This window comes from Moschus berezovskii, chromosome 3 (genome assembly GCF_049115385.1).
Source record: "Moschus berezovskii isolate FMDL1 chromosome 3, NW_MosBer_1.0, whole genome shotgun sequence".
Lineage (NCBI taxonomy): Eukaryota > Metazoa > Chordata > Mammalia > Artiodactyla > Moschidae > Moschus > Moschus berezovskii.
The window spans coordinates 86,924,393-86,932,194 of NC_142462.1; the positions used below are offsets into that span (position 1 = coordinate 86,924,393).

The 7,802-nt window shown below is 43.1% G+C and overlaps 1 protein-coding gene across 1 annotated transcript in view; it reads right to left on the reverse strand.

Annotated features, from left to right (window-relative positions):
• BLVRA (biliverdin reductase A) overlaps positions 1–4,369 on the reverse strand; it is a 53,008-nt gene extending 48,639 nt beyond the window's left edge. The window contains exon 1 of the mRNA XM_055421128.2: positions 4,213–4,369. The gene's annotated coding sequence lies outside the window, so the exon portion shown is untranslated. The remainder of the gene's footprint in view (positions 1–4,212) is intronic.
• Positions 4,370–7,802: the final 3,433 nt, after the last annotated feature.

Consider the following 7,802-nt stretch of genomic DNA (forward strand, 5'->3'; position numbering starts at 1 on the left):
TCTGCTGGGTTTCCAAAAAAAGTCATTATACTTTGCCCCAACACCTCGTCTCTCGATTGAGTAGCCAGTCATGCGGCTGAGCAATACGGGGTTTGGACAAAAGGAGAGGCTGGTGAACTTATCCCCGACTTGTCCTGTCCCACCAAGCTGCTGGTCCAGCAGTGGTTGACTTCTGCCAAGGCCCCTCTGCAGCCCTGGAGGGTGAGCCCTCCTTGGGAACTCCACCCCCACTCTCACCTCCAAGCTCTGGAACCACAGGCCCTTCCCTGCCCCTTCAGACCGGGGTGGGGATGGCACCCCACCAACCCTCTTACCTGGGTGCCTCACTGTCATTTGTTGGTTCCGTGAAAACTACCCCCTCTTCTATAGAGTCCCTTTAAAAATGTCTTGCATTTCTGTGGTTTTTTTCCTGTTTCCATTCTAACCAATATACTTGCTCACCAAAATCTTGCCGTAAATGAATGGTACACCAGGACTAAACAGCTTCCTTGGCTTAAACTATGCCTCTCTTTTCATCTTAGCCTTTCTTCTAAGCGCAAACTGGAATATGAACCTCTCTAGAGAATCCCAGGGACGGGGGAGCCTGGTGGGCTTCCGTCTATGGGGTCACGCAGAGTCGGACACGACTGAAGTGACTTAGCAGCAGCAGCAGCAGAGCAAACCATGAACAATACGGCAATTTCCGTTAACCCAATGGTCTCAATCAACATTTCTGATTGTTAGAATGAGAAGTGGGGAGTGAGCCAGCATGCTGCTAACCATCTTCTAATGCCGGGACAGCCTCCCACAACAAAGAGTTATCCAGCCCCAAATATCACCAGTTCAGAGGCTGATTACTCCTCCTGCAGAATGACCCACAGCTGTGACTTTCCTCCTCTCTGAAATGCTCTCAGATGCCTATAACCACTGCTCTCAAGCCAGGCCACTGGCAGAAGTATGTTAAGTCCTGCCCCAGGCCACAGGTGCTTTGCACCAAGGCCTCAGAAGTGGAGCCCAGAATGCAGGTCACCTCCAAAGCTGATTGAGCCCCTTTGTAACTGTTGCCCAAAGCACCTGATATCACTGACAAGCTTCCTGACTCCCAATTAGGCAAAGATGCCCTCTCCTGAAAACACACTATAGTGTCTCAATCAATCACCTAATGCCAACCTTTCAGCAGGAATTTTCTTGTCTTGAGGCTATAAAAATTGGCTATTAACTCATGAAAATTGTTGGCTTTCCCTGGTCTGTCAGGAGGTTGGCCCACTGTGCTCACATTATCTCTGCCCACATTATCTCTGCTCTTTGTTCTTAATAAACTCATTCCCTTCTGAAATGCTCTATGTCTGGAAATTCTTTCCCAACCTGTGCTCACACTGACTCAGCAAAGAATGGGGGAAGGATTAGGGAGATGGTGACCTTCTCAGACAGGGCTGGGTGCTGGGCTGAGAGGTCCAAGAGTTAAGGTAAAAGTGACCTTTACCCCTAGGCTGAATTTTCCTTTCTTGAAGGGAGCTGATACTTTGGGGCTTACCAAGGAAAATAAAATGACTACATGGGGCAAAAGTCTGGAAAAATACACATCAAAATATTAATTGTAATTATGTCTCTGAGTGGTAGAATTTTTAGTAAATCACTGTGGTTACCTATATATTTTAAATTTTGCGGGACTTCCCTGGTGGTCCAGTGGTTAAGAATCCACCTTTCAATGCATGGGATGTAGGTTCGATCCCTGGTCAGGGAACCAAGATTCCACGTGCCACGTGGCAACTAAGCAACGAAGACCCAGCACAGTCCAAAAAAGTTAATAAAATAAATTTTGCTATAAAGGTTAGTTAACATTTATATAATTATTTAAAACTCTAAAAAGAAGCTATTATGCCATATTCACTGATTCCATCCCTCCCAGCCCCAGTTCCTCAAGTGCATAGAATTTCACATGGCAATATATCAGGGTGCTTTAATAACGAAAACCAGAAAATTGTCTTTAAAGCCAATTATAAGGAATGACTCTACTTCCTTCAAGGTCATTCATATTTGAGGAATGAATGAATGAAGTATTCTTTACTTTCAAATTGACATGTACTTATGCAACTGACCAAGTTTACTTTCCTAGAGGCAAATTTGAGACTCAGCACAAAAGCAATATAGACCTGCAAAGTCCTATATGGTAGCCACTGTAGGCTAATTTTGGAGAAGGCAATGGCAAGCCACTCCAGTACTCTTGCCTAGAAAATCCCATGGATGGTGGAGCCTCGTAGGCTGCAGTCCATGGGGTCACTACGATTTGGACATGACTGAGTGACTTCACTTTTACTTTTCACTTTCACACATTGGAGACGAAATGGCAACCCACTCCATTGTTCTGGCCTGGAGAATCCCAGGGATGGGAGAGCCTGGTGGGCTGCCGTCTATGGGGTCGCACAGAGTCGGACACGAATGAAGCGACTTAGCAGCAGCAGTAGGCTAATTTGCTTCAGTCATGTCTCTCTGCAACCCCATGGACTATAGCCCGCCATGCTCCTCTGTCCCTGAGATTCTCCAGACAAGAATACTGGAGTGGGTTGCCATTTCCTTCTCCAGGGAATCCTCCTGACCCAGGGATCGAACCTGTGTCTCCTGCATTGCAGGCAAATTCTTTACCGCTTGAGCCATCAGGGAAGCCCCAAGGTAGCCATTAGACACACACTACTTTTTTTAACTGAAGTATAGTAGATTTACAGTATGCCAATCTCTGCTGTAGAGCAAAGTGACTCAGTTATACACATATTAAATATTCTTTTTTAAATATTCTTTTCCATTATAGCTTATCCAGGAGATTGGATATAGTTCCCTGTGCTATACATTAGGACCTTGTTGTTTATCCATTCTAAATGTAAGATTTTGCATCCACCAACCCAAACTCCCAGTCCGTCTCTATCCCTTCCCCCTCTCCCCCTTGGCAACCACAAGTCTGTACTCTATGTCTGTGACTCTATTTCTGTTTTGTAGATAGGTTCATTTGTGCTATATTTTAGTTTCCACATATCAGTCATATCATATGGTATTTCTCATTCTGACTTACTTCACTCAGTATGATAATCTCTAGTTGCATGCCTGTTTCCTTTTTTGTGGCTGAGTTAATACTCCACTGTTTATATGTCTCTCATCTTATTTATCCATTCATCTGTCACTGGACATTTACGTTGTTTCCATGTTTGGCTGTTGTGAATAGTGCTAATATGAACATCGGGGGCACGTTTCTTTTAGAATTATAGTTTTCTCAGGTCCAGGAGTGGGATGGCTGGATCCTATGGTAATTCTATTTTTAGTTTTCTGAGGAGGAAATGGCAACCCACTCCAGTACTCTTGCTTGGAAAATCCCATGGACAGAGAAGCCTGGTAGACTACAGTCCATGGGATCGCAGAGTCGGACACGACTGAGCGACTTCACTTCACTTCACTTCACTTCCATACTGTTTAACACACACACTATTTAAACGTAAATTAATTAAATACAGAACATTTCCATTTTCACAGCAAGTTCACACTTTATTTTCCCCCTGGACTTACTTTCTCTCTCACATTATCTTTGCTCCCCATATCTGGTTACACTTATTTTCTGCTGACTTGCTACGCCTCTACATAATTTTGTTGCAAACCACCCTAGCTCCTTTGTGGGACAATTCAGGATATCAGTACTTCTAAATATTTGTGTCGAGATAACCTTGTTGTTGCTGGGAGCTCAGCCTTAGTTTTTCTAGAGTGCACTTAAATCATGTAATCCGCAGAACAACGTCTGAAATGCTAAGAGTTTTCAGTTTCCAAAGAGGAAAGCGCAGTTAAGTGACCTGCGGAGGATTCACACCAAGGAGCAGAACCCCAGGCCGGCGGGTCCCTGGAGTCCCAGCCGGCCGAGTTCTCACCCCGCTGGAGATGCCGAGCAGAGCCGCTCGCCCGAAACACTAGCTGAATACCTCTACATAAAAACCGAAACCATCACCATTTTACAAACGAAATAGGGGTGAAATGTTCTTAATACTCGGCCTTTGTTTATTTGACTCAGGCCCTCCCCAAGGAGCCCGTAGCGATCGCCTGCCAGCCGAGTCTCGCTTGCGCCCGCTCCCCGCCGGTCCGGGCGAGGTGGGCGGCCTGTGGCTGGTCAGGCGCTGGGTCTCCCGCGCGCCTCGGTTTTCAAGCTCCTTCTGGAGGGTTTCAGAAAAGCCTGACCCCGATCCCCCTCGCGCGCCTTACCTGACGCTGGGCACAAAGCTGAAGCTCTCCGAGCCACCTCCAGGCTCCGCGCCACCACCCGCCCTACGAACCCTGCAGGAGCGCGGCTGGGATTGGCTGCCGAGTCGGAGGGACGGGGAGAGGCGAGCGGAGGAAGGAGGAGAAACCCGGCGGGGTGGGGAGTGTGTGGGGAAGGGGTCCCGCCTACGCCTCCTCCCCGGAGGCGCAGCCCCAGCGCTCGGCTAGGTTACCCGAGCCGCAGGACTGGCTGTGAACTAGTCTAGGCGGCAGTCTTCAGCCCAGCTCCTGCCCTGTCCCTTGCGCCTTGCTTGGCGGCGCCAGTGGGCCGAGGGCGCGCATCTGCAGGGGAGCGGGTGGCCCTAGGCTCGTGCTCCAGACCCGCAGAGTGTCTGGGGCTGTGCACCGTGTGCCCCATCTCTAGTAGGGGGCATCGGAGCCCCTTCTCTGCCCCACTCCCGCCACGGGAACCCGCTGGATCCTTTTGGGGTTAGTAGCTCCGGTCCTGGTGGAACAACCAGGAAGGCATTTTTTCCTCCTGTGTGTATGTTGAAATACCTGTAACATAAAATTTCCATCTTAACCATTTTTTAAGTGTATCCATTCAGTGGTATCAAATACATTTACTTAGTTGTGCAAAAACACCACTATCCATAACAGTTTTCACCTTGTGAAACTGAAGCTCTATACCCATAAAACAATGACTCCTTGGTTATTTCTTGCCCTCAAGCCCTGGTAAGCACCATTCTACTTTCTATGTTTATGATTTTGACTGCTGTATCTCGTTTACGTGAAATCATACATTATGTATCTTTCTTTTTCTGACTGGCTTATTTCATTTAGCATAATGACCCCAAGAGTCATCCATGTTGTAACATATTGCACAATGTCCTTCTTTTTAAAGAGTGAACAATATTCCATTGAATGTATAATATATTTACATTTTGCTTATCTGTTCATCCACTGATGCACACGACTTGCTTTGTTGGGTTAATTATTACAAATAATGGTGCTATGAACATGCGTGTACAAATATCTCTTTGAGACCCTGCTTTCAATTCTTTGGGCTATATGCCCAGAAATGGAATTGCTGAACCATATAGTCATTCTATCTTTAATTATTTGAGGAAACACCAGTTTTCCATAGTGACTAAACCATTTTACATATTCACCAATTTTCACCATTTTCACCAATAATGCACAAAGTCCTAATTTCTCCATGTCGTTGCAAACACTCATATTCTGTTTGTTTGTTTGTTTCCGTAGTAGCTAGCCTAATGGATGTGAAGTGGTATCTCAATTCAGTTTTGATTTGCATTTCCCAAGACGCTTACTCCTTGGAAGGAAAGTTATGACCAACCTAGATACTATATTAAAAAGCAGAGACATTACTTTGCCAACGAAGGTCCATCTAGTCAAGGCTATGGTTTTTCCAGTGGTCATGTATGGATGTGAGAGTTGGACTGTGAAGAAAGCTGATCGCTGAAGAATTCATGCTTTCGAACTGTGGTGCTGGAGAAGACTCTTGAGAGTCCCTTGTACCGCAAGGAGATCCAACCAGTCCATTCTAAAGGAGAGCAGTCCTGGGTGTTCATTGGAAGGACTGATGCTAAAGCTGAAACTCCAATACTTTGGCCACCTCATGCGACAAGTTGACTCACTGGAAAAGACTCTGATGCTGGGAGGGATTGGGGGCGGGAGGAGAAGGGGACGACAGAGAATGAGATGGCTGGATGGCATCACCGACTTGATGGATGTGAGTTTGAGTGAACTCCGGGAGTTGGTGATGGACAGGGAGGCCTGGCGTGCTGTGATTCATGGGGTCGCAAAGAGTCAGACATGACTGAGCGACTGAACTGAACTGAATGATTTGGATCTCTTCTTTTGTTCATTTTGAATCAGGTTGTTTGGTTTTTGTTGTTGAGTTTTAGGAGTTCTCTATATATTCTGGGTATTAATGTTTTATCAGATATATGATTTGCAAATATTTTCTCCTGTTCTGTGGGTTGCCTTTTTACTCTTTTTACTTTTGATGCACAATTTGTCTTAATTTCATGAAGTCCAATTTGTCTATTTTTCCTTTTGTTACCTGTGTCTTTGGTGTCATATCCAAAAAAATCATTGCTAAATCCAACGTCATGAAATGTTTTCTTGTAGAAGTTTATGTCTTACATTTAGGTCCTTTATCCGTTTTTGGGTTAATTTTGTATATGTCAGGTAGGGGGTCCAACTTTATTCTTTTTCATTGTGGATATCCAGTTTTTCCAGCAATATTTACTGAACAGATTGTACTTTCCCCCATTGAATGGTGTTGACTCCCTTGTCAGAAATAATTTGACCACATTTGGGGGTTATTTTTGGATGCCCTATTCTATTCCATTGTTCAACATCTGTGTTTATGCTAATATCACACTTTTTTGATTAGTGTAGCTTTATGATAAGTTTTAAAATCAGGAAATCAGGGGTGAAGTCCTCCACTTTAGCTCTTTTTCAAGATTGTTTTGGCAATTTGGGGTCCTTTGAAATTCCACATGAATTTTAGGGTGTTTTTTTCTATTTCTGCAAAAAAAAATTGTTGAAATTTTCATATGGATTACTTTTGAATCTATAGATTAGTTGAATTTTATAGACATTTAGACAATATTGTCTTTTACTTCATGAACATGAAATGTACATCCATTTATTTATGTCTTCTTTAATTTCTTTCAGCATTGTTTTGTATTTTTCATTGTATGAGTCTTTCACCTCCTTACTTAATTCCTAAGTATTTTATTCTATTTGATGCTGTTATATTTAGAATTGTTTTTGTAATTTCTTTTCAGATAGTTCATTGTCGGTGTACAAAAATGCAACTAATTTTTGTGTGTTGGCTTTATGAGTTGCTACTTTGATGAAAATTTATTAGTTCTAGTAGTTTTTTTTTCCTTGATGGATTGGGGTTTTCTATATATTAGCTCATATCATCCATGAACACGTGCACTTTTACTTCTTTTATTCCAATTTGGATGACCTTTTTTTTTTTTTTTCTTACTTAATTGCACTGGCTAGAATTTCAGTATTGTATCGAGTAGAAGTGGCAAAAGTGGGTATTCTTGCCTTTTCTTTGTCTTATAGGAAAAGTTTTCAGTCTTTCACCATTGACTATGATGTTCACTGACAGTTTTTGATAAACGGCTTTTACTATGGTGAAGTAGTTTCATTTTACTCTAGTGTATTGAGTGTTTTTTATCATGAAAAGGTGTTGAATTTTGTCAAATGCTTTTTCTGCATCAATTGGAGCGATCATGTGTTTTTTCCACTTCATTCTATTGGTATGACTCGTTATATTGATTGATTTTCATATGTTGAACCATCCTTAGTTATGGTGAATAATCCTAATATGCTGCTGAATTATATTTCCTAGTATTTTGGTGAGCATTTCTCATCAATGTTTATAAGGGATATTGATCTGTAGTTTTTCTTTTTTAGGATGTCTTTGTCTGTCTTTGGTGTCAGGGTAATGTGAGCCTCATAGAATGAGGTTAGGGAATATTTCCTTCTCTTCATTTTTTTTTTTTCTGGAAAATTTGAGAAGGATTAGTATTCTTCTTCAA